We start from the raw sequence: 26,339 nt of genomic DNA on the forward strand, positions 1-26,339 counted from the left end.
TTTTTTCTTAAATAATGTGTAAACACTATAATCGCATACTTTTATTATAGAATATAGATAGCATGCATAATAAAGCATATAGATGAAAAGAGTGTTTGTGTGCACATGTGTACAGGAGAAGCCATTAACCAAATGAAAGGGAAAAGGGAAACTGCAGTATTATTTTCCCCTGCACTGCCAACTGAAAATGTACCCTCAAACACACACACACACACACACACACATACACACACACACACACACACACAGCAAAGTTGTTAGAAGTTAACTCCGCTCTCCTATCGAGATTCACCCGCCGTTCAGGTGGAAAAGGATGCGAAATAAAAGCTTGCCCTGACAGACTGATCCAGATATAATGTAAAATCTCTCTCATTCTGGACTCTTCTAGCGGCAGACACACACAGGTGTCCCTGCTGCATAATTCATGTGACTTTCACTCTCACACTGGCCTGGTTTCCTGTGAAGACTGAGCTGCAGAAGTTACTCCAGTGTTTCTGATTGCTATGAGAGCAGACAGAATGTCCAGGGTTCATTTGTGTTCTGTAGGAGACTTGACAAAAGAACACCATTTACTTTCTCTATTACTCTCTCCTCTTTAGCTTCATGACATTTCATGTCATTTCTGCCACAAAGTTTTCAATAAAAAGTACAAATATTCATTTGTTTTGAATTGATTAAGAGTAGGAAAGTGTTTAGCATAACTGCTAAATATGGAGGGAAAAAAAATCTAACATACAGAGGCATAATATGTAACATCAATGTATTGTTTTGCTAGTGTTTATTTTCCTCTAATTCTGTCAGACTTATCTTCTTATCTATCTACCTGTCCGTCCGTCCGAGCTTGTTGAAAATACTTTGAGGCAATTATTTATGTTTATGCATTTATATACACTGTCGGTTAGGTTTAGAGTTTAGCTTTTAAGGATGGGAGGTAGGGTTGGTTATTTAAAACTTCATAGAGCACTAACCTTAAAAACCTCCTCTGTTTGGGAGAACATGTCGCTTTCAGTTCCACACATTGTAGGTTTCACATCGGAACTGTAGCAATACATCTATAGAACCGCACTTTGTCATTTTGCATAATTATCATGAGATCAGGCTGAAGATTTTGTGTTAAAATCTATTTTCCCTCCGATGAGCCAAGAGTTAAGCAAAAGCGAAGGTCCACTTTAAAACAAGAAAAAAATAATATGGATATAGATAGACACCTATTTCCTTTAGTCACATTCTTTACAACCTGCACTAACAACTCTTACACCTAGAGTGCTTTCTATTAGGAGGAAACTGCTGGTTGAAATGTGACCTTTTCACATTCATCCTAGTGTGAAAACGATGCTCATTGGTAGGGTTCTCTTTTTTGATAGAATTTAGTTACATAAGGGAGTTTGCATCATCTTTTCATTTTCTTTCTTTCTTTCTTTCTTTCTTGCTTGCTTGCTTGCTTTCTTGCTTGCTTTGTTTCTTTGCTGCAATGCACATAAATAAGATGAATTATATTGTCCTATATCCTAACAAATACACATATAAACAGTTAAATAGAACAGCAAATTGAATTTTCACTTAAGAGTATTTCGGATATATATTATAGATGTCAGACGCCAGAGGCAATGACATTGTTTTCAGCAGAAGAATGTGTTTCAGAATGAGTAAAAATGAAACACAGAAAGAAGCAGAGTGAACATGATTAGGACTGTAGATCTCTACAACAAAAACAAATCAATACTTTGGGCAGATGAATCCAATCCGGCCCCATCAATCGAAATCCCAAGGGAGAGCCGAACACTCCCTAACTCTGTCTTCCCATTAGTTTCCAATCCCTCTAAAATCCCTCTGAAATCCAACATGACCCCGCTATAAAACCTCAACACCTGAGATGACAGTGCTTCTTTAAATTGTTTTAGGAGTACTATTACGAGACGAAAATGGTTAATTCTCCATATCCAATGTTCACTATGCGACCACAAAAGTATCACAGCACCCTGTGTTGTTCAAATTTTAAATGCAAGGGATTGTGACTTCTGTCTTGTCTTGTATGCCTTTTTAGTGTATATTTACGTATATAGTGTTTGTGATGTATTGTATGGTGAAGCCAGAGACATTTCCACAATGTGGATAATGAAGTTAACCAACCAACCAACCAACCACCCAAACACCACACCCATGTATGCTTTTTTGGCATTACATGTAATTTTTCCATCTGCTATAACAGCTTCCACTCTTCTGGAACAGGTTTCCACTAGAGGTTGGAACATGGTTGCAAAGATTCACCCGCAATTAGACACTAGAGCATCAGTGAGGAACTGATGTTGTACAATAGGGTCTAGCCTACAATTGCCATTCCAATTCATCCCAAGTCTTTCCATCCCACACTCAGTAAACCACATTATCGGTGGCATTCTTTGAAAGTGCAACATTAAATGTCAATTTGAGCTAATTGAATGCATCATTCTACTGAAAATGTTTGACTATAGGAGGGTTCACACTCCCAGTGACATGCAATGACAAAGCAATCGATCCGAGCAAGTGTTTTGCGGTGACGTGTGACAGTGACCACGACAAATTTGAAGAAAGTTTAACTGCAATTTAAAAGTGAAGCGATGTGGTGACTACCATGTCAGTGGAGCTCATGTCATCCATCTACTGTAAGATATTTTACTGTATCCATGATTAACATAAAGTATGTAATATGCAGGTTCTTGTAACACAGTGCACTGATTTTTTTTCTAGCCGTTTTTCGAGCTTGAGTGACCAAAATTACCTTCAACTTAAAGGTGCTTTAAAAAGTGATTTTTTTGCAAATTAAAAAGTTTTATATTGAAAGAAATGAAATGTACTTTTGAGAAGTATGACTGAAATGATGAACACTCACATGAGATGAGACTCCAGACATATGGGTCTTATAAAAAAACTTTTTTAGTTTACATTTTGGGCGCTGCCATGTTGAAATCACAGGACGAGCATTGTCTCACATTTCCACCGAAGAAGAGGAACCTCGCGCTCATTGGCCGACGGCACTACGCTCACGATGTTGCTCACACTGTAAAGTAATGTAAGCTAAAACGATGTGGTGTTTGCTTCTTCGATCCTCAAAAAAGAATGGAACATGCTTATTATTATACTTTACCATCCGAGACAACAGAGATTCAGAAATAATAATCATTACAGACACCGTTTGTCAGCAAGTGTTAGTTCTCAAGTGTTAGTTTGGGCATTACAGGTTTCTTCCAGCGAATTTAACTGCATTGCAAGAATGTAGGAAACAGTTCATTTGTGATTTATTTTTCTTAATTTATGTTGTGCAAAGTAGCTTGACACAGATATTGTAAATGAGTTCTGTAATGATGATAATAAAACAAAATCTGAAACGACGATATTTTCCGGATTTATTAATAATTTAATCATACCAGTCTGTATCGCTAGATAACTTACAGTCATGTTTAAGCAAAACAATTCTGTAATAATAGCTTAAAAAAAGCTTTCAAACAATTGCCTCAAACTCTGACATTCCTTAGACACGAATTATATATTCCCGAGCTGGTGGGGACAGTAGAGACAATAATGCTGTTTCCACGTCAATAGGTGTCAGTAGAGTCTAGGACCACAGCCACATTGGTAAAAAGGAAGACGGATAAGAGCCATGCTAACACTCGCAGAAAATCTCTTTCTGCACATTTAAAGTATGGCAAATAAACCACATTTAGACTTTTTAAAAATTCACCTTTTGTGTTCCATGGAAGATGAAAATTATTAGGCTCAATTAATAATGAATTAGACTTTTTGGGTGAACTGTTCTTTAAAATATTAGACGTACTTACATTTGACACAGCAAAATCCCCCCCTCCCCTGCACTTAGTATGCATTGGCCAACTCACTCTCATAACTCACCTGCATATTTTCAAGTCCTCCAGGATTAAAGTCACTGTAAAATGAAAAACAGCTTTAGACTGAGACATATTTTTCAGCTAATTGACAGAAGGCTCAGTCAATAGATTTTACAAAGATGTCTGTTTTTGTCTTTTTATTTTTATTCCTAAGATCTCTGTTATTTCTTTATTATACATGACATTGGATTTCTATTCCGTGCCATGATGCTGCCGCTCAGAATTCACACAGTCTGCTGTCTGCTGCTCTGCAAAACTTCTAATTAATCTCATGCCAGTCTCTAAACTGTATCTCAAAGGAGAATTCACTGTGGCCACACTGACACTGATTAGCTGTATCACTCACAGATGAACTATCATATCAGTGGGTGTTACTGAAGAGTGAGTTGACTAAATTAAAACATCATAACTATAAGTACCATTGTTGAAGATATGGCCTGGTTAGTCCACATGATTTGACAGGTTGAGACAGGGGTTTTTTGGGGCGGGAGGTTGGGGTCATGCAAGAGACATGACTTTGAATCTGGCTTGTGCATCTCTTTCTTTTCCTGCCAATCTCTATAGTTCATATGAATGAAAATGATAGAATTTTTGATGACAGATTTTTATGTTGTGACTGTGTTGTTGGGTTGGGCAAAATTCAGAATGAAAACACTGAAATTAAAACACATTTGAATTTCCTGTGTTTATGTATTTCCTATTGGACCTATTGGATATTGGTATATAAGGGGCCTTCTCAGCAAATATTTGTATATGCGATACATCGTGATTAATTAATCGGGTCACCATGTAATTAATTTGATTACAAATTTTAATCGATTGACAGCCCTAATATATAAATATATATATATATATACACACACACACACACACACACAACAGTTAGTTCCGGTGCTCGAATCTGAATGGACGAGAGACGTTCCATGAGTGCTGATGGTCTCATACCATCAGCACATTGACGCTTCACCGTGTGTTTGTGCCATTCTAAACTAAAGTGTAAGAGCAGTCCGTATGTGTCAAGAGCTGTCTGTCTCTTTACATTTAATATTGTGACAATACATATTTCAGCCAACAGGTGGTGTAAAAAAAATTTTTTTTGTGTATAATATGAGCCAGTTGGTGATGTGAAGTGAGTCAGCATCAGTCAGTGTTTACATAAAACAGCACGACATGATCGCTCGCACTACTGCTATACTACTAAAGCTAGGAAATAGTTTTAAATGGCTTTAAACTAACAACTTCAGTATTAAGGCTCATCAAAGTTGAGAGACACAACAGATTAATTACACAAATTGAAGGCGCTTACCTCTTACTGGAGTTTCAACATCGGAGATGAAATACTGTTCAAATTGGCGGAGGAGATTGTGGTTTCTATTGTGAATGAATCTTGCATACCAGCTACATTGAAATATGGAGGAATACCCCCGCTTGGACGGCTATTTTTCCACTGAGAAAATAGGATGAATTTCATAAAAATTATCTTCAAAAGCTGACTAACAGACTACAGCTATTGTTACCTCCCCTCAATCCACCCTGGAATCCATGCCCCAGGAGGAGATAGAGAGAAATACAGCAAGTTATTGAATTTAGATGTTGAGAATTAAAGGTCAACAGCTTAGTGAAGTTTCTGTGGTATTGTTTATGGACTTCTGATATTGTTCATAAAGTATAGTAAAGTTAGGTCCTAAGGAAAGGGATATGTTTGGGCTTGAAAGCTATTTTTCTTTGCTATTGAAAACGTTGATCTCTCTGAACTCGCACATTTATTTTCTTTTGGGTTTCTCATTTGGGAAAAGAAAGATGAATCAACAAAAAGTCTCTGAAAACTTTCATACACTTTTTTTTGCATCTACAGTGTGGGATTTATTTTAAATAGAAGAAGACGCTTTTCTGCATGGGACAACACATGTTTATGTATATGGTTAAATCTGAGACCACATTGAAAATCTGGAATTTAATTTAATCTAATATAAATCTGTAAATAAACAGGAAGTCTTGACATTTACAAAAATGAAAACAAATATATTCTGCATTACTTTTATGCCAAAAAAATAAAAGGAAAATTGACATACTCCATATACTGATCTCATGCAAATAATGTGACTGTGGTGACAACCACTTTTATAAACATATGCATTTGACATGGATAAATAAATCAAAATTTGTATGAAGTGAATTGCAATATGCCATCTCATCTTTGCTGCTGCTTTTTGGGCCCAGGTGCTTGTGTCCACAGCCAAGAGGATCTAACTAATTTACTGCAGACGTTTGAAGCCACAGTGAATTGTTACTGCTGTTAAAAGCCTTGTTTTCTAAGATGTTTTACTAGTGCAGACCTACGGGGAACTCTTCACCAGTATATTATATCCAGTCCAGGTTTTATCATCCATCTTTTTAAGTTCTCCAGCTTCCACCATCTGTGCGCTCGCATACTTAATTCAACTCACAGCTGTGGTGAAAGGTGAGAGGTGCTTTGCACCTTTGCAGCAAGAGTTTTCAAAAAGGAGTACTTAAATTATATAACAAGCTTTCTGTTCAGAGCTGTGCAGCTAGATGTCAGATCAGTAAATAAATAAAGACCAATGTATCCTAAGCAGAGTGCGATTGGCTGGATTTAGATGCTTTTGACACTCAAGAGCCGTGCGCTTACGCGTTTTTCTCGTTAAAATGTATAATCGTTCTCTGATGTACAACCTGCCCTTGCAAAGTTATTGACAAGGCACATTTTTTTGCAACGCTATGAAAACTCACCATATAAATATGTTTCTATAGAACCTTGAAAATCCATCCATCCATCCATCGTCAACCGCTTATCCTGTGTACAGGGTCGCGGGGGGCTGGAGCCTATCCCAGCTAACATTGGGCGAAAGGCGGGGGACACCCTGGACAGGTCAACCTTGAAAATAAGCTATTTAAATCATGAAAAACTATTTTATATTAAGTTTGACCTCATATTCAGTGGGTTACCCCTAGTGGTTAGGCCTTGAAGACAAGGCTGGCTGATTCATAATACAGGATAATCAAAATTTTTGCCTTGTCTTGCCTTTCCGTATTCTTATTTGAATGGTCTTGTCATAGATGAAGACAGTTGGATGGGTCAAGTACTTCAGATGAAATGAATGTTGCTTCCCCATTTAATACATTTAATCTCAAATCCTCCTGAATAGTGCTCCATTTTTTTCATAACAAAAAAGATGTGTAGACAAGGAAGGGGGCAAGCTGTACCTCCATCCTTGGCAGGCAGGATGAGCCTTGTCTGAAGTAAATTTGTCTTTCTTATTGTGCCAGATGCACTTGACCCTTAATCAACAGTGAAAGCCGAACAGTCTCAAAGCAACTTGCTCCACTCTGTTCAAGGCTGTTTTATTCTTCTCGGATCAGAAAGGAAACGGAAGAGAGAAAAAGTTAAAAAAAAACTAAACCTGGAAGTTCAACTCTCACACTGTTATAAATAAATACAAATTGTAAACTGTGATGCAGTGATAATTCAGCAAACACGATGGCCATTCTTTTCTTCACATTAAATCCAATTAGCTACAAACATCCAGCATTGAAGTTTCAGGGGTTCTTTCGTAGAGTACACTCTTTGATTAAAGGGATAATACACCAAAAATAAACATTTATTTTATTTCTTCTGTGGAACTGATTGTTCTTTTCCATACAATGAAAGTGAATGGGGACTAGGGCTGTCAAGCTCTAAAAATAACAAAAGCACCATAAAGGTAGTATAAAAGTGGTCAGTGGACTAAAATTGTAGTTCTGCTCCTCAAACAAAACTATTGTATGTCTTCAGAAGACTTGGGATGTACTAATTTGGGTTATACATATTTAGAATAAAAAGCAAATTGGATATTTTTATGAGACTTTTATGGAGCGTTTAAGTGATTTGTATATCATGACAGCCCCAGTTACCTTTCATATGAATTAGAATTAAAAGCAGCCATGACATTCTTCAAAACATCTCCATTTGTGTTCCACAGAAAAAAGTCATATGGGTTTGTAACAACATGATGGCGAGCAATTAATGTCACTGTTAAATTATTTGGGTGAACTATTGCTGTAAATTCACATATTCATAAAATGTTCTAGCAAGAAAACAACAATTTAGTCCATACAATGTCATGATGCCCTTTTTGAAACCTGTAAGAGGACAGAATTTTTTTTTATATGGCAACAATGAGGTTTAGTATGGAACCATTTAGGGGTTCCAATGAAGCGAGTGATTTTATATATATATATATATATATATATATATATAAAGTGATATACAACCTATATAGAATATGAAGCAAGTTATATATACTGTAAAATCCATTTAGAATATGAAGTGAGAGGTATAAAGAACCTACAGTATATAGAATATTAAGCGAGTGATATATTGAACCTATTTAGACCACAAAGTGCATATATGCATATAATAATGGAATATGAAGTAAGTGATATATTGTGCGTGTATAGAATATGAATCGAGTCATATATAGAGTTTATATAGAATACGAATCGAGTCATATATAGACTTAATATAAAATATGAAGCTAGTGATTATATATATATATGAGAGAGAGAGAGAGAGAGAGAGAGAGAGAGAGAGAGCCTTTATAAGATATAAGGAGAGGGAGACATAGAACCAATACAGAACAGGAAGCAAGTGATACATATAGAACCTACACAGTAAGTTAGTTATATAGAACCTAAAAATTAATTATTATCTGTTTGTAATAATCAGAAACAAAGACTGCTGACCCTTTCTTCAATTTAATTTGAGATCCTTTGCATCAAGGCAACTTATTCTAAAACAGCAATCCACAGGAGAAGAAAATACAGGTACTAATAATATAAAATCTATCATGTGTGTGATAACTTCATTAATGAATCACGGTGAGAAGTTTTCCCTAGAGAGAAGAGTGTTCTGAAAATTGTATTTTTCACATGAGACATAAACTGTGGCAGTCAGGCATGATTTGTATAAATCTTGTGCTTGTGACAGTTTGTAGTCAGACAGACTTCAAAACGCACATGTAAGTTAAAGCTTAAATCTCACATGAAATATATGAATATCAATCCACACATCCTGTACAGTGGAAGCAGAAATGTAAGTGTTTTGAAATGATAACACAATTCGACTCTGTGTTTTATCTAATGTGGGTCATTGTTGTTATGCAGTACCTTTAAAATGCTAACTTTTATGAAACGAGTACTGTACTGTATGTCTGTGTTGTTATTTCAGGAAGTATTTCTATAAAAAGGAATACCAGACTTTTTAAAATATGCTCTGGTGAAATGCATCTTTAAAATTGTGAGCTTATTATTTATCCACTACAATAACACATGGGGCCATAAAAATGATCTGCACAGTAAGAAAATGACCCTATTGATCTCTGGTGCTAGATTGCTCTTTTATCCAGCATATATTGATGTACCTTTAACACCATCAGATCTCTTTTGGACTTGAAAAAAGACAGTTCCCAATCAAGGGACGTCTTTTTAATGGCAGAATATTACTTCTAAAATTAAGTAGCCATGAGTAAGATTATACATTTTGCTGTGGCATAGCGGTCTCTCTTTGTTCTCCATAACATTTCTTTAGAGACTTTTTTAGATATTATACTTGCCAACAGCCTTAAGTTTAAGCTATATGTTCGAACTGACAGAATGAATGTACAGAGATAATACACAAAAGGAACTACAAAGGATATCTTCTGAAAGATATTGTTACAATTGTTTTGATTCAAAATATGCATGCATCTATAAAGGTAAATATCAAAGATGCAAACTGTACAAGTTGCTGAAAGGAATATTTAATCCAAAAATTTTAATTGTGTCATCGCTTACTCGTCTCCATGCATTTGCATCAAGCATTATTTAAATTCTTCTGTGAAACACAAAAGTAGATCTTAGGTAGAATGTCTGAGCAATTTGGTTCATACAAATATATATATATATATATATATATATATATATATATATATATATATATATATATATATATATATATATATATATATATATATACTTAAATATATTTATTCCTCACAAGGTGTGATGTGATGTATAAATGCATTCTAATAGTTGTACCACACAGCCCAGAACAATGCCTTCCCTATAGAAGCGATTGGTCTAGAATCCAGTTATGTGCTCTGGTCCTCTTGTAGAACATCTCTCTTTTACTAACCCACCCAAAAAATAGCACAGACTTACATATCCACTCCAGCTGTGGAGGAGATTTACTAGGAAGACACATATGATCAGGGGTGAGAAACCAAGTAGGACAGGTGGGTAATTTTTTTATAAAGAAACAAACACTATGGCTGTGGGACATTCAGCCAAGCTTCAAAGTCTGGAGAAAAATGCTCTACAAAGGCTAAAAGCAAAGAGAGACTCACATCAAAGACTTAAAGGCAGACCAAAGGGAACGAAGAATAAAAAAAAAGAGGCTGAAGTAAAGGCCCTGATACTGACTATAGTATGCATATCATAATATCATACCTGAATAAAAGTCAATGACAGCTGATGCCCTGATAGTGTACAAAATAACATGATACAAAAAGCACAGATTATGGTTAAATAGTACATGCTTGTTTAGTATAAGCAGAGAGCCTTCTCAAGAAATGCTGCACACTCAATATAAGTCTCGGATGCCAGTAGTTGATCTGAATCTGTTTTGGCATACGGTGTCCAAACAGGATCCAACCATGTCAGATATTTTCAGCTTAAACACACAAGCAGTGCACTGGCATGCATTTTTATCTCAACATTTGTAATCATTATTTCCACAGGCTTTTTACTTACTCGGCTACACATGATGGAAAATAAATTATTTAAAAGCATGCTAAGCAATGTGTGGTTAACATGAATATGCATTAAGTGTTATTTTTAACATGTCAAGCAACTACATGGTCAGCTGAAACAATATAGTCTTAATCAGTCTGGCTAATGTATGTCTGGTGTAATTTGTGACCGGCTGTAAATACTGTATATCTATCTGACTCCTTTATGTAAAGCCACTAAATTGTAACGGATTTATGCACAATGCAGTCAATTTAGGGATACACATTTAAATTGATCGCCACTCAAATCAATGGACTGTGTTTGAAAACAGCCTTCAGTGGCAAAATTGAAAATATTGAGCTGCATTTAGCTAAACCTTAGGTTAATTTGTGGCATGAACAGCAATAAAAAAAGAAAGTTAAATTAATATTTGTGATTGTTAATTAGACTCTTAATTAAGCCAGATCCCCACATACACATAGTAGCAAGACATAATTTTTTTAAAGGTGATGTAATAGTTTTAAAGTTTATATACTTTAGTTTCTCCTATCCCAGCTTAATGTGCACAGTCAACTATACTGCAAGTAATCCACTGATGTAGATATGAAACTTTGTACTGTGTGGTATAAAAAACTGCTAAGGGGAACTGCTAAACTTGCCTGACGATATAGTCGGGCGATGGAAGGAGCACTTTGAAAAAACGTATGAACCAGACAGAAATGTCCTCTGTGGAGGAGGCAGTGCCTTGGTATTGTCAAACGTGTGGTCATTCCCATTTATAATGGCCGAGGAAAAGGACTAATGGGCTGTCCTGCTGCGTCTGCTGCTACTGTGACCCGGACCCAGGTAAGTGGAAGAAAATGGATGGCGGGATCGATGGATGGCTGGTAAAAAGCCATCAATTGGGTGGTACCCTTGTTTAGGGTACATAATGTACCCTTAAGGAGACAAAATCGAAGTAAAAGGGAAACATAAATGTTCCTGAAATATATTCACATAATTTTCCTTCCTCATGATGCCATCTATTTTGTGAAGTGCACCAGTCCCTCCTGCAGCAAAGCCCCCCCACAACATGATGCTGCAAACCCCATGCTACACGACTGGGATGTGTTCTTCGGCTTGTAAACATAACAATGGTCATTATGGCCAAACAGTTTAATTTTTGTTTCGGTAGACCAGAGGATATTTCTCCAAAAAGTTAAGATCTTTGTCCCCATGTGCACTTGCATACTGTAGTCTGGATTTTTATGGCAGTTTTGGAGCAGTGGCTTCATCCTTGCTGAGCATCCTCTCAGGTTATGTCGATATAGGACACATTTTTACTGTGGATATAGATATTTGTCTACCGGTTTCCTCCAGCATCTTCACAAGGTCCTTTGCTCTTGTTCTGGGATTGATTTGCACTTATTGCACTAAATTACATTCATTTCTAGGAGACAGAATGCGCCTCCTTCCTGAGCAGTATGATGGCTGCGTGGACCCATGGTGCTTATACTTACATACTACTGTTTGTTCAGATGAACGTGTTACCTTCAGGCGTTTGGAAATTGCTCCCAAGTATGAACCAGAATTGTAGAGGTCCACAATTTATTTCTGAGGTTTTGGCTGATTACTTTTTATTTTCACATGATGTCAAGCATAGATGCACTGAGTTTGAAGGTAGGCCTTAAAATATATCCACATCTACACCTCCAATTCAGTACACCTCCTATCAGAAGCTAATTTTCTAAAGGCTTGACATAATTTTCTGGAATTTTCCAAATTGCTTAAAGGCACAGTTAACTTTGGAATTGTGATATAGTTATGTGACAAGGAAGAGAGCAAGGCTGGGACTGTGAGGGTGCACGGCAGGTGCTAAACCAGATGATCAGCAGGAGAGCGAGACAAAGGGGAGCCAGAGATGCCAGTTTGAGAGAGAGAGATATACATGTGGCCACACTGCATGTGTTGGTCTATGTTTGTTTAAGTTGAGTTTTACGTTAAACTTTGTTGACCATTTTCTAAAGTTTCCTTTAGAAAGACAGGTTTCCTTTCCTCCATCCTTTTACCTGTTACAGTGGTGCCTAAACCCAGAAGGGAGGAGGGATGCGCTGCTGCAGAGTCCTCGCCGCTGCCTTCCGCCAGGGGAGCAGTTGCGGCTGTCTGCCTGGGGACGGAGGGGTCGCTGCCGGCCGCAGAGAGCCAGAGGAACCACTGCCATCTGCCGAGTAGTGGAGGAATGGTTCCATTTTCCAGGGGTCAGAGGACTCACTGCCGTTCGGCAGAGGAGCAGTTGAGAACTAGGCGACAGCATGTCCGGGGACCGGCGAGCAAGTTGTTTTTTTTCTCTCTCTCTCTCTCTCTCTGTTTCCCCGCTCACCCTTTCCCTCTCCCCACACCTCTCCTCATCTCTCCCCCAGGTTCCCAGGAGGCGGGGTGGAACTCAGGCTGACAGAACGGCTGTAAGGGCAGCGTCTCCCCTCCAGAAATTGGGGTTGAGTAAGTCAGTCCGGTGGAGCCCTCCAACTATTAGACCATGTAAAGCTTTAATCGCAGCCCCCAGTAACCTCATCTGTGATTATTAGCAAGTCATTCTGAATGTTAACAAAGCTAGCTTCTTTTTTTCATCTCTTTAGGTTTCACCTTTGTTTTTGTATGGTATGGCTTAGTCTCTGCCTCAGATAGCACACTGCGTTCAATGACCGTCTGCATATTGCACCAAAACTGGAAAGTTTTTGTGACAGTTTGCTTTCAGCCTGTGGTTCAGTTCACTAATAACATGCAATGCATAGTGGCAAACACGTTTGGCCCTTAAATGTTAACTCACACTGGTAATGACAACACACAAAGAGTGATGCAACAAGCCGCTTTCTGTTTATGTCGCACTAACAGAGTGAGAAGCATATTCCAACTATTAAAACTCTTGAAATAACTACAGGAATATATTGCTATTGTATTTTAGTGAGAAAACATCCTTACATCTTACCATTTGAGGCCAACCCAATTGGCTTAGGGCGCTTTACACACAGGACACAAAGTTTTATTTCCATCACGATTACCTGCACCCCATAAGCGACCCCTTACCATGATAATTACTTGACAAAGTTGAGAGGGGCGGTAACACATAATATAATCAACTTCCCTTTGTCTCATGAGATATGAAACTAGAGCTTTGCAGTGCAGGATTTTCAATCTGAGATTGCATTAATGGGACTCAGAGTGGGCTTTCCACCACATCACCTGACCACCTCTGAGTGCTGACTCCACAAATAAAAGCAATGTTATTGAAAAAGTGAGATGGAGATTTCTCTCTGGGTCTTCTGGATTCTATTAGCTGTGAAGGAAAAGCTATAAAGGAAATCATTTTGATTATTTTTTTAAGGGTGTGTGTATGGTAGTGTTCGTTCACAGTCACAACAAAGCACAACCTTTTGATCCAATCGCTGCTGTGAATTGTTGTGTTTGGTCCTGGTATTTTTGCAAGAATGGTGTGCTGGTCACTCAGTTCTACACTGAAGAACTTCTCCTCCAGCTAGTTCAGTAAAGATCTCACATCCGGTCAAGTATTTGTGCACATACAACTGAATATTCTGGCATTATTTACTCACCCCCATGTCATTCCAAACCTGTATGCGGTTACTCTTTATGAGGAACACAAAAGGGGAATTTTTTTAACAATCTTCATATAGCTTAGAGATCTTCTTGGGCATTAATTTGAAGCCGAAACCTAACCCGACCCGATACTTAAGCAATATGACACTAGCAAGAGTGTGATATGGCCCTATATCAGCAGTACTGTGCTTCGGTTGCAGGCCGAGTGCCATAAGTAATCACAACAGTGCTGATTTAGGGCCATATAGCATGCTTGCGAGTGTGATATTGCTTATATATGAAAATAAAATAAATTAGTCACTGAGTACGGTCACAAAAACACATTAGTGCACTACTTATACAATGGATCAGAATCTGCCATTGCTGGTTCAAACCTAATGATTAATCTAAGCTCTCAAAAACATAACTTCAGAACTTCTAGTACCACAGCTTGGGCTGTTTCTAACATGTTTTTGGAGAAACAAGGATGTTTATGTGTGTGTGTGTGTGTGTGTGTGTGTGTGTGTGTGTGTGTGTGTGTGTGTGTGTGTGTGTGTGTGTGTGTGTGAGAGAGTGAGAGTGAGAGAGAGAGAGATGGAGCTTGTGAAATCACCTGTTGATGATGCTGTAGTCTGTTAGTCAGCTTTCTGAAGATAATGTCATTTTGGCGAGACACATCCTATTTTCTCAGTGGAAAAATAGCCGTCCAGGTGGGGGTATTCCTCTCTATTTCACTATAAGAGTCTTTCACTATAGAAACCGCAGTGTTTTCCATTTTGTCCTCTCCATTGTGGAGAGTCTGGTAAGAGGTAAGTGCATTGAGTTTGTTTAAAGCCATTTAAAGCTATTTTCTAGCTTTAGTAGTGTAATCGTAATACAAGCGATCACGGATGTGCTGTTGAATATAAACACTGAGTGATGCTGACACACTTCATGTCACCAGCTTGCTCATATTACAAACAAAAATTGTCTCTGCTGGCTAAAATATGTAATGTCACAAAAATAAATGTAAAGAGGCATATCTCTTAACACATCTGCACTGCTCTTACACTTTAGTTTAGAATGGCATGAACACAAGCGGAGTGATAAACACAGTGAAGCATCCGAGTGATGATGGTGTGAAACCATGAGCACTCATGGAATGTCTCTCGTCCAATCAGAGACAAGGACCAAAACTAACTCTTGTATGTGTGTGTGTGTGTATATATATATATATATATATATATATATATATATATATATATATACACACACACACACGTATATATATATTTACCATGGGTCTGCTGAATGCTTGATTCTGATTGGTTGATCGGATCGGTTCTAAGGTGTGCAATCATTTTAAGTAAATGCACGGCTATGAAGTAGTTCCAGGTCTTGACACGTAATGTTTCCATATCACTTTGCCAAATTATTTCAGTTATTTGAAAGAGCCATGCAGTCTACTATTAAAAAAAAAAATATATATATATATATATATATATATATATATATATATATATATATATATATATATATATATATATACAGTGAGGAAAATAAGTATTTGAACACCCTGCTATTTTGCAAGTTCTCCCACTTGGAAATCATGGAGGGGTCTGAAATTGTCATCGTAGGTGCATGTCCACTGTGAGAGACATAATCTAAAAAAAAAATCCAGAAATCACAATATATGATTTTTTAACTATTTATTTGAATGATACAGCTGCAAATAAATATTTGAACACCTGTATATCAGCTAGAATTCTGACCCTCAAAGACCTGTTAGTCTGCCTTTAAAATGTCCACCTCCACTCCATTTATTATCCTAAATTAGATGCACCTGTTTGAGGTCGATAGCTGCATAAAGACACCTGTCCACCCCATACAATCAGTAAGAATCCAACTACTAACATGGCCAAGACCAAAGAGCTGTCCAAAGACACTAGAGACAAAATTGTACACCTCCACAAGGCTGCAAAGGGCTACGGGAAATTGCCAAGCAGCTTGGTGAAAAAAGGTCCACTGTTGGAGCAATCATTAGAAAATGGAAGAAGCTAAACATGACTGTCAATCTCCCTCGGACTGGGGCTCCATGCAAGATCTCACCTCGTGGGGTCTCAATGATCCTAAGAAAGGTGAGAAATCAGCCCAGAACTACACGGGAGGAGCTGGTCAATGACCTGAAAAGAGCTGGGACCACCGTTTCCAAGGTTACTGTTGGTAATACACTAAGACGTCATGGTTTGAAATCATGCATGGCATGGAAGGTTCCCCTGCTTAAACCAGCACATGTCAAGGCCCGTCTTAAGTTTGCCAATGACCATTTGGATGATCCAGAGGAGTCATGGGAGAAAGTCATGTGGTCAGATGAGACCAAAATAGAACTTTTTGGTCATAATTCCACTAACCGTGTTTGGAGGAAGAAGAATGATGAGTACCATCCCAAGAACACCATCCCTACTGTGAAGCATGGGGGTGGTAGCATCATGCTTTGGGGGTGTTTTTCTGCACATGGGACAGGGCGACTGCACTGTATTAAGGAGAGGATGACCGGGGCCATGTATTGCGAGATTTTGGGGAACAACCTCCTTCCCTCAGTTAGAGCATTGAAGATGGGTCGAGGCTGGGTCTTCCAACATGACAATGACCCGAAGCACACAGCCAGGATAACCAAGGAGTGGCTCTATAAGAAGCATATCAAGGTTGTGGCGTGGCCTAGCCAGTCTCCTGACCTAAACCCAATAGAGAATCTTTGGAGGGAGCTCAAACTCCGTGTTTCTCAGCGACAGCCCCGAAACCTGACTGATCTAGAGAAGATCTGTGTTGAGGAGTGGGCCAAAATCCCTCCTGCAGTGTGTGCAAACCTGGTGAAAAACTACAGGAAACGTTTGACCTCTGTAATTGCAAACAAAGGCTACTGTACCAAATATTAACATTTGATTTTCTCAGGTGTTCAAATACTTATTTGCAGCTGTATCATACAAATAAATAGTTAAAAAATCATACATTGTGATTTCTGGATTTTTTTTTTTTAGATTATGTCTCTCACAGTGGTCATGCACCTACGATGACAATTTCAGACCCCTCCATGATTTCTAAGTGGGAGAACTTGCAAAATAGCAGGGTGTTCAAATACTTATTTTCCTCACTGTATATATATTGGCTTAGAACATCAGATAAGAATGAATGACAAAAAATGCCTATAATATCCTAAATTTATTTGGGCTCCCACTCTTCTCTCTCTCTCTCTCTCTCTCTCTCTCTCTCTTTCGCTCTTGACCCCCCCACCCCACCCCACACACACACACCGTATATGCTACCACAGCTAAATAACTATATAAACAAAGAAAAGTAAAGTAAATTGGTTAAGAACATCAAACATTGTCTATAATATCAGTAACCACTAGATGATGTGCAAGCTGGTGTGGGGGGGTTACTGAACAATATTCTGGCTGTCAGGTATTTGAAGCGTGAACAACAGCGATACAGTCCAGAGGGCAAACAGTAACTACAGTGTTATGTTTATACAGTCTGGTTTATTTACCGAATGGGGGCTCACCCTTCATTTCACTGTCTGTCAAGCTCACTTCTTGTGTCCTGCCGACCATTTAAAAGGGGTCGGTCCAACATGAAAATGCCTACACGGAAGCACCCGTTATTCTGGGAATGAACGAGGACCCCAACCCATCTAAGGGGGTGCAAAACTCATTGCCTTATGCGGCTCTCTAATGGGATGCTGCGAAGATACAGAATCTGAATCAGGCTTTTCTCGCTCTGAATGCAGCAGTCTGCTGATTTATGGTGCTTTCACATACAACGTGAAGTGAGCGTTTTGCGTGGCACAATTACATACAAAGTCAATGCAAAGATGCGAGCGGTGCGAATGAAGCAATTGACGTGACTCGAGCATACAAAATCACTTCATTCGCTTTCGTTTTTTTAATCTTTTAAAATTTTTAATTCCCTTGATGTGTTATCACGAAAGCCTATCAGCATTGAGATTGTCCGGATGTCACTGACATACTGATGCACTGACGTAATAGTGGAAGATATCTGGTAAAATGGATGAAAACATTGTCGTAGCGGTGTGTGGGCACCCGGATTTGTGTGACACAACATCATACATTTACAGAGACCGGACGAAAAAGACATCGCTTGGAGGAAAGTGAGTGAGAAAGTTGGACTACCTGGAAAGTTCTGAAACTATGCAAGTATACTTGATTCCAGCTATTGGTTGGACTTTACTATGAACCAAGTCGTAGAAGCCCCTCCTCCTGTCCTTTTATGGAAGAGAAGGGGGAATACTCGCAGATTTGTGTTACTCGCGTTTAGTTTAAGCACATGAAAATTTCCTTCGCATTGTATGTGAATGCACCATTACAGAACAGAATTTTTCCACCACCGCCTGGACTGCATCAATGCACAAATATCTTTGAGCGTAAGCTACAGATGGTGGTCCGCCACCATGAGGCCCGCCATAATCTGACCAATGGCATGAGCAATATGTTTGTTAGCTCTTAGCACCAAATCAGAAGCTCGGCACAAAGGCCTCAGCATAAAGTCCAGCTCCCTCGTCTTAATCCCTCATAAAAAGGGCCTGGTAGGCTTGCCAATCTGCCTGAATGTGCAAAACCGAAACCACCTTGCTTAACAAGGATGATGTAACATTGCACGGCTTAGAGAAAAGTGTTGGCCTCGATTTCCCTGTGGTTGCCAGGGAAGGAGAGAGAGATGGGCAGCCAGTGTCTCTTCCATCGCCTGGATAGAATTATATCTGTGGTCGGAAGCTCGTCACACATTAAAAATTCTGAGGCCGATTCATTCATAATCCTGGCCAAATAGGGTTGATCCCAGGACTTTAAAATCTCATAAAGGAGGTCCAGGGAAAAAGGGAGTGGCCTACGAGGTGTAGTTGCGCACTGCCCCACTAAAAAAAACAGATCCTCCGACTGCGCTACATCTGTCCAATCCAGGTGCAATTTTTCAACTACACATGTAATAATCTCAAGCAATTCTACATAAGTTGCCACCAGCACGTGGCTTTACCAAGTTTTCAAAGGAGACGAGCCTTTCATGGTGCGTCCTGACATTCATTAAATCACACTAGGCAATACAAACCCTCCAATGTGGCCTCGGGGTGGCGAAAACCCAGACAGGCAATTCACATGTTGTGGAAATTGTCACCGACGATGAACTGCGTGCACTGAGGTACGCATTTCTATATTCCGTCCAGTGTTTCAACTCAACTGGGAGAATACAAATTATCCTCACTTCGACATGAGTCATTTGTACAACATGGGCCAGACGAGATTGTGCACTTAAGAACAGAAAATATGAATTGATGGCACGAAGCGAGTGCCTTTATGGAGTCTGTGAAGTAGATCCCTTGGAGCATTGCTTAAGGGCCATCAGCCAATACATTTGCATGATTGTATAAGAGCTTCAAACCACGTGACACTCATAGTGTGTCCCAATGTAATTACGTAGTTCGAGTTCCTACGAAAGGGAACTTTATTTTAATGTGTCCTTGTTTCACATACTACATGTATTTACTATAGTTATAACAGTACATTATGTATAGTTACAAGCAACTATTCCTAAACCAAATCCTTACCCTAACACTATACCTATAGTAAGTACATGGTTAATTAGTAATAAACAGTAATTACATGTGTAATTACACTTTAATAAGGCCACATTAAAAAGTGTAACCAATGGAACAAACATTTACAGTTACAGCAGAGCAAAGCACCTCACTAGAATGGTCATGTAGTAAAAGGGTGGTGTAGACTCTGTGACAGAACCTTTGAGTAAACTTTTCCTTTAAGCTAATGGAATTTTTAATATGTTAATGAACAAACAACAAGCCAATCTCAGAATGAACATTCAAGGCCTTTTCTAGCAATGAGGATATTCTATCCTTAGTGAAGGGCAATCATCATATCGTAATCAAATCATAATCAAAAACCTGCATTCTGCACCTCAAAGGATAAATTTACACTATGACCCAATAATGGCGCTTTGACGTAGTCTCTTCATGTGATTATAATGCTATTTATAGACACTCATTATATTCAAATTATAGTGAACGTTGCCTGTTACACTTTTCCTAAAAGTCTTCATTTTTGTAAGCCTCTTTTTATTTTCATAGATTCTTAGATGTGCAACTCAAAGCTCCTTTTGAATTGATAATATTCTCTTGTTTATTCTTTGCTAGCTTTAAGAAAGCACAGCAGTGGGATTTCTCCTCTAATTACCAACATGTTGATGATGAAAAATGACAAAAATGCAAAAACTGCAAATAGACCCCAGACTGCCATGTGGAACGCAAGCGTTTAACATTCTGTCAGAGCCGACTGTGTTTTTCTCCTGATGCATCTCAACATCACCCTTTGATGAGAGCAGCCGTTGAAATTATTGCCGCACTCTCAGCAGAAGTAAGTGGCAAAGAGAAAAAAGGCGGGTGCTGGCGTGACAGCCACGCCACATTACTCAGCACCTGCTGACTGATTGCATTTCGCATGCAGCACTAGCAAATCTCAAATTGCAAACCTACTCTTTACATGCTCCCATTGTGATAGAAGGTGACAAACCTGCCAAGACAGAAAATTCCCGGTGTGTTGTTTACTTAGAATTGGCTATGTTTCATTTGTTGTTGACCCTTTGGGATAAATCTTGCTCGAGCTGTAAAGTGCACCAGCAATATTTTGTATGGTGCATGCTTAACAGCCACAAGGGCTTGTGTTTTTTTATGTTTGCATTGACACAGAAACTTATGGCACTTTAAAGAGTAATAGGATTGTGTGATGAGTGGGTTTTCACAATTTTCATATGTACAAGTTGAATTATGTGAAACATTATAGCTCTACATGTCTGGATTTTTCATGAATTGTCTGTTTTATTTACATTTATGTATTTTGCAGACGATTTTAATCCAAAACGACTTGAAATGATTTCAAGATCTAAATTTTCAATAGTATGAGGGTTCCTTGGGAATCAATCATGTGACCTTGGTGTTGTTAGTGGAGCTACAGGAAGTTTCACATGGAGGTTCTACATCAATGCCAATAGAAAATGTTAAACACAGTATATGCAAATAAATGCACTCTGAATATGGTATCTCCCCAAGTATACTTCTGTCTTCCAAGAGTCTTAGGTTTGTTTCAGCATGAAGGGCATTTATTTTTGCTCTCTTTTCAACCACACTTAGCTCAGGACCTGACCTCTGATCTCTCCTCCAATCCATTCAGTTCCTCCCACATGGTTGAACCTGTATGCCATATTGGTGTTGGGGCATGATGGACGACTGTATGCTATTGAACAGTGGGGAAGATTCTGTGTTAGTCCACAGGGAGTGATTTTGCTTCCCAACTTTCTTCTCTTGAAGATTAGGTTTCTTTTTAAAAAAGAGCAACATCCTGCCAATTCCATCAGAAAACAATGCATACTGAAGAGAATGTAAAGCAGGGGATAATTCTCATGATTCTAAATAGACTGTTCACACCGAGTGCATTTTTGCATCCATCTATGCTGTCTGTTGTGTCTCGAGCAGTGGCGATTTCTCAGAGCCAGCAAAGCCTTCTCAACTGGCCTAACATGCCAAATAAATAAATATTTTTCATCCTTTCATTCTCAATCACATTTTGCCTATGTATTCCACTCTTAATTAATCTACAAACAAATAGAAAAAAGAAAAAAAAGTGTCAGTGTTTTGCTTGTGTTGTGTTTTGGCCTCTAGATGTCCTCCTGGTGCTCTCTTACACATATTCTCTACTTGCAATTAGTGTAATTAAGTTCACATATGTTTCATTCAGCCCTGTACATTTAAGTTACTCTGTCTCCTAGTTTCTTTGCTTGGTGTTTAGTAGTCCTGAAGCAAGTGTTCTCTTAATCTTGGTCACATTTGATTAACTCTGCCCTAGGATTATCCCCTTCACTGTTTGATTTCTCATGGACTTCCTCCTCTGGAGGTTTGTTGTTTTACAATTTTTGCTGTTTTTTGTTTACATTTGGGGAATGCCCTTTTTGGACTAGTTTTGATTTTTGAGCATTATTTTAGCTGTTTTTTTGCTCCAGATGTGGATTTTTTGTTGCCTGAACTTTTATTAAACTATTTTATGCATCTCATCTTATAATTGCGTCTTATTATTGGTGTACCATCCTCCAGTGGCTCGAGGGTTTTGAGTTTGACTCTATTACCGGAGACCCGAGTTCAAGTCCTGGCTCTGACAGAAACACCAAGCCAGACATGAACCCAGAGACGCCCAGCACGCAAGAGCTCCTCACAACCATAGCCCAGCATGGAAACACTCTATCCTGTACAGGCAAGGAAGGACTGTAACAGGACTTACTCGCATTGCCCCACCTTCCAATTCAGGATTGTTTCTCCCCATCACCCTTGCTTGGGGATATCATAAGCATCAACTCAAGGCCTTGGTGGATTCAGGTGAAGCCAGAATCTTTATGGACTTATCTCTTGCTATGATTCTCCAGATCCCCTGTGCCTCACTCGCTACCCCTTTGACAGTTACTGCACTGGATGGATGATCTCTGGGTCCTGGAAAGATAACCCTCCTTACCTCTCTACTTTGCCTCTCTATTCACCAACACCAGGAGGAGTTGCATTTCCATCTGATACAGTCTCCTGTGGTCCCTGTTATCCTTGGTCACCCCTGGCTTCTTCACCATAACCTTCATCTTGACTGGTCCACTGGCACAATCCTCAATTTGGGTCCCACTTGTCATGTTACCTGTTTGATCCTGAGTTTCCCTGACCCTGTTCTCGAGTCTCAAGAATCCCTAGACCTATCTCTAGTCCCCACTCAGCACCACCTCAGAGCAGTCTTCAGTAAAAAGGCGGCCACATCGTTACAACCACACTGCCATTATGACTGCGCGATTGACCTACTTCCAGGCATCTTCTCCTTGTCTTCTCCCGAGCGTGCAGCCATGGACAGTTACATTGAGGAGGCCCTCGCGGCAGTGATCATTCATCAGTCCACTTCTCCTGCTGGTGCTTGTTGTTTTCTTTGTGGGTAAAAAGGATGAGGGCCTTTAACCCTGCAAAGATTTCCGAGGACTTAAGAAGATCACTATCCAGAACCATTACTCTTTGCCCCTCATGGCCACAGCTTTTGAGTTACTGCATGGAGCTTCCATTTTCATTCAACTCGACTTGCGCAATGCTTACCGTCTTGTGTGCATTAGACAAGGGGATGAGTGGAACACTGCCTTTAACACTCCCACTGGGCATATGAGTACCAAGTTATGCCCTTCGGCCTCACCAACGCTCCTGTTATCTTCCAGGCTCTGATAAATGATGTCCTTAGAGACATGCTTCATTGGTTTGTATTTGTCTACCTGGATGATATTACAATTTTTTTCAAATGCCCTCAATGAGAACGTGGAGCATAAAAAAAAAGTTTTTTCTTGGACGCCTCCTCAATAATCACCTTTATGACAAAACCCGAGAAGTGTGAATTCCATGTGCATTCCTTTCACACCGTCTTACACCAACAGAGAGAAATAACCATGTGGGAGATCGTGAGTTACTGCCAGTTAAATTGGTGCTCGAAGAATGGAGAAATTGGCTTGAGGGGGCCAAACACCCATTTCAAGTACTCACTGACCACAAAAACTTTCAGCAGGCCAAGCGACTCTCGACCAGGCACACTGGTCACTATTTTTTAGCCGGTTTCAGTTTATCTTATCCTACCAACCTGGCTCCAAAAATTCCAAACCTGAAGCTCTGTCTAGAGTATACGCAAGCAGTAACCAAGATGATCTGGTCACATCTATTATCCAGAGTTCCAAGATAGTGGCCCCTGTAAGATGGGAACTTGAAAATGTTGTAAGGCAAGCCCAGGCTCGGGAACCAGAAGTGGAGGCGTGTTCCATCCGCCAGGGGTCAGAGGACTAGCTCTGGTCCGCCCGGGGAGGAGCAACTGTCATCCACAAGAGGTTGGAGGAGTGATCGAGGACCAGGCGTTGGTGTGTCTGGGAACCATCAAGCTAGTTTTTTCTCTCTCTCCTCTCTCTCTCTCTCTCACTGTTGCTCCACCATGCCTCTCCTCTTTTTTCCCCTTCCCCTCCCCCCATGACTACACAAGCCCAGCCCCCAATTTTGCTAATCAGCTGAGGAGAGGGATAAGTGCAGCAGAATGTGTCAGTTCGAGAGAGAGAGAGCCACATGCATGCCATGTGAGTATTGTTGTTGTGGGTCTTTTTGTTTAAATTAAATACTATTTTGACTGTTCAGTCGGTTACCGCCTCCTCCTTTCTCATTTCAACCTTGTTACAATACATTACGTGTGCTCTTGCATTGCTCTGGCGGTTACAAACTTCAGACCTCTAGGGGGCAATAGATTTTTTAGATGAGATGATGAAACCGGTGCTGTGTCTGAAAATGCTGCCTTTTGGAGGCTGTATACTTAGGCAGGATACCAGTTTCCTTAAGAGTTCCATTCATTCAAAACAGCTGTCAGTTAAGCCATTAACTGATTAGGCAGCAAGTCAGCTGCCCATGTTTTCAGATGCAGCGGATGTGGTAGATGAGTAGATAGTTGAGCAAAAATATTTGAAAATTGATATAATAGCATTCAAAATGGTGTACTTAACATATTTAGTGTGGGAATTAACTAGATGCTACTCCCATAAAGAATTATGAATGATTTAGGCAAATCAAAATCCAGAGGTTCTCAAATGTAATACACCAAACATTTTTATGTATGAAATAAGACAAGCATTCACAAATGGATATGCATTGCTATGAAATTAGCAATGCATATCCATATTAAACATGAATTAAAAACAACAATGCATTTACTCTACACATTTAAATTGTATAATCTTTGAAAATAACATAATACAATTTATCAAGGAACACGTGGCCTTCCTGCAATAAATGCGTATAGCAGCCCACACTTTAGAAACACACGTATTAGAATCAGTCTCTGTTACTGTCACCTTTGCAGTCCAGTGTTTATTATCAGAGTGAATTGTAGCCTTTATATTTAATATTTTCTAATACCTTTCTAACAAGGTAATTGTCACAGTCACTAAGTTTTTGTCTTGCCATTAGCCCTCATCACAGCATCTGTTCCCCATAACCCTCACATGTTCTCCAATCCCTCATCAGCACCTTTTTGTATAAATACCCTCTAGTTTTGTTTCATGATGGTAAGTTCTTGTTCATGGTTACATGTGTTAATGTCACTACAAACGACTGTTATGTTTTGTAACCTCTTTCTTTATCATACTTGTATTCTTATTTGTATTCTTCTTTTGATAATGTAATTAATTAAAATATGCATGTGATACTGTATAATGCACCCACAAAAGATGCAGCAGGTGACCTGTCACTAAATTGATAGAGTGGCGTGAGCTCCTCCTCAAGTCTTTCATGTGCCAACTGGTGGATATTGTGAGAAGTACAACACATGTATTTTAATTATAAGAATCCCGCATGCAGTATGTCGAGTGATTTCACTTGATGGATTGCCTGATGGTGCATGAAAAAATTGTTGTAATTTGTATTACATTAAATTAAGGATGTAATTTAGGTAGTGCATGCGGTTCATTGTTGTGAAGTTTCCAATGACATGTGTGTTGCCTGTCTGGGTATTTGCCATGTGGGGACAGCGTTGAAAGGTTGGGATTGCTCACAGTGTGATTTAATGAACATTAGGATGCTCCGTGAAAGGCTCGCCTCCTTTGGAAATTTGGTCAAGCCTTTGTGCAGACTGCATGTCTACCAGTGCCACGCGGTCGTTTGACTCGTGGGAGGCCAGCGCGGATGCCAAGAAGATGGGAGTTGTGCAGCAGGCTGGCCTACAGTTCTCTCTGTCACTCTTCTCGGATTTGGCTAGACGTTCTCCCATGGAGTTTACACATGGGCATTTGCGTCCTAGCCCTGAGGCCCGCACAGTGGTTTACTTCGACGTTGAGGATGAGGACACCATATCTATGGCGGAATTAGATTCCAAGGATCTCGCCAGTGGCTAGGCTGAAGCAATGTTACATTGTCCTTGTTAAGCAAGGCCTGTCAGGCTTTGGGCCAGGTGGTTTCGGCTTTGTACATGCTGGCAGATTTGCAAGCCTACCAGGCCCATTTTATGAGGGACTAAGACGAGGGAGCTG

Source organism: Xyrauchen texanus, chromosome 40 (assembly GCF_025860055.1).
Source record: "Xyrauchen texanus isolate HMW12.3.18 chromosome 40, RBS_HiC_50CHRs, whole genome shotgun sequence".
In the NCBI taxonomy this organism is placed as follows: Eukaryota; Metazoa; Chordata; class Actinopteri; order Cypriniformes; family Catostomidae; genus Xyrauchen; species Xyrauchen texanus.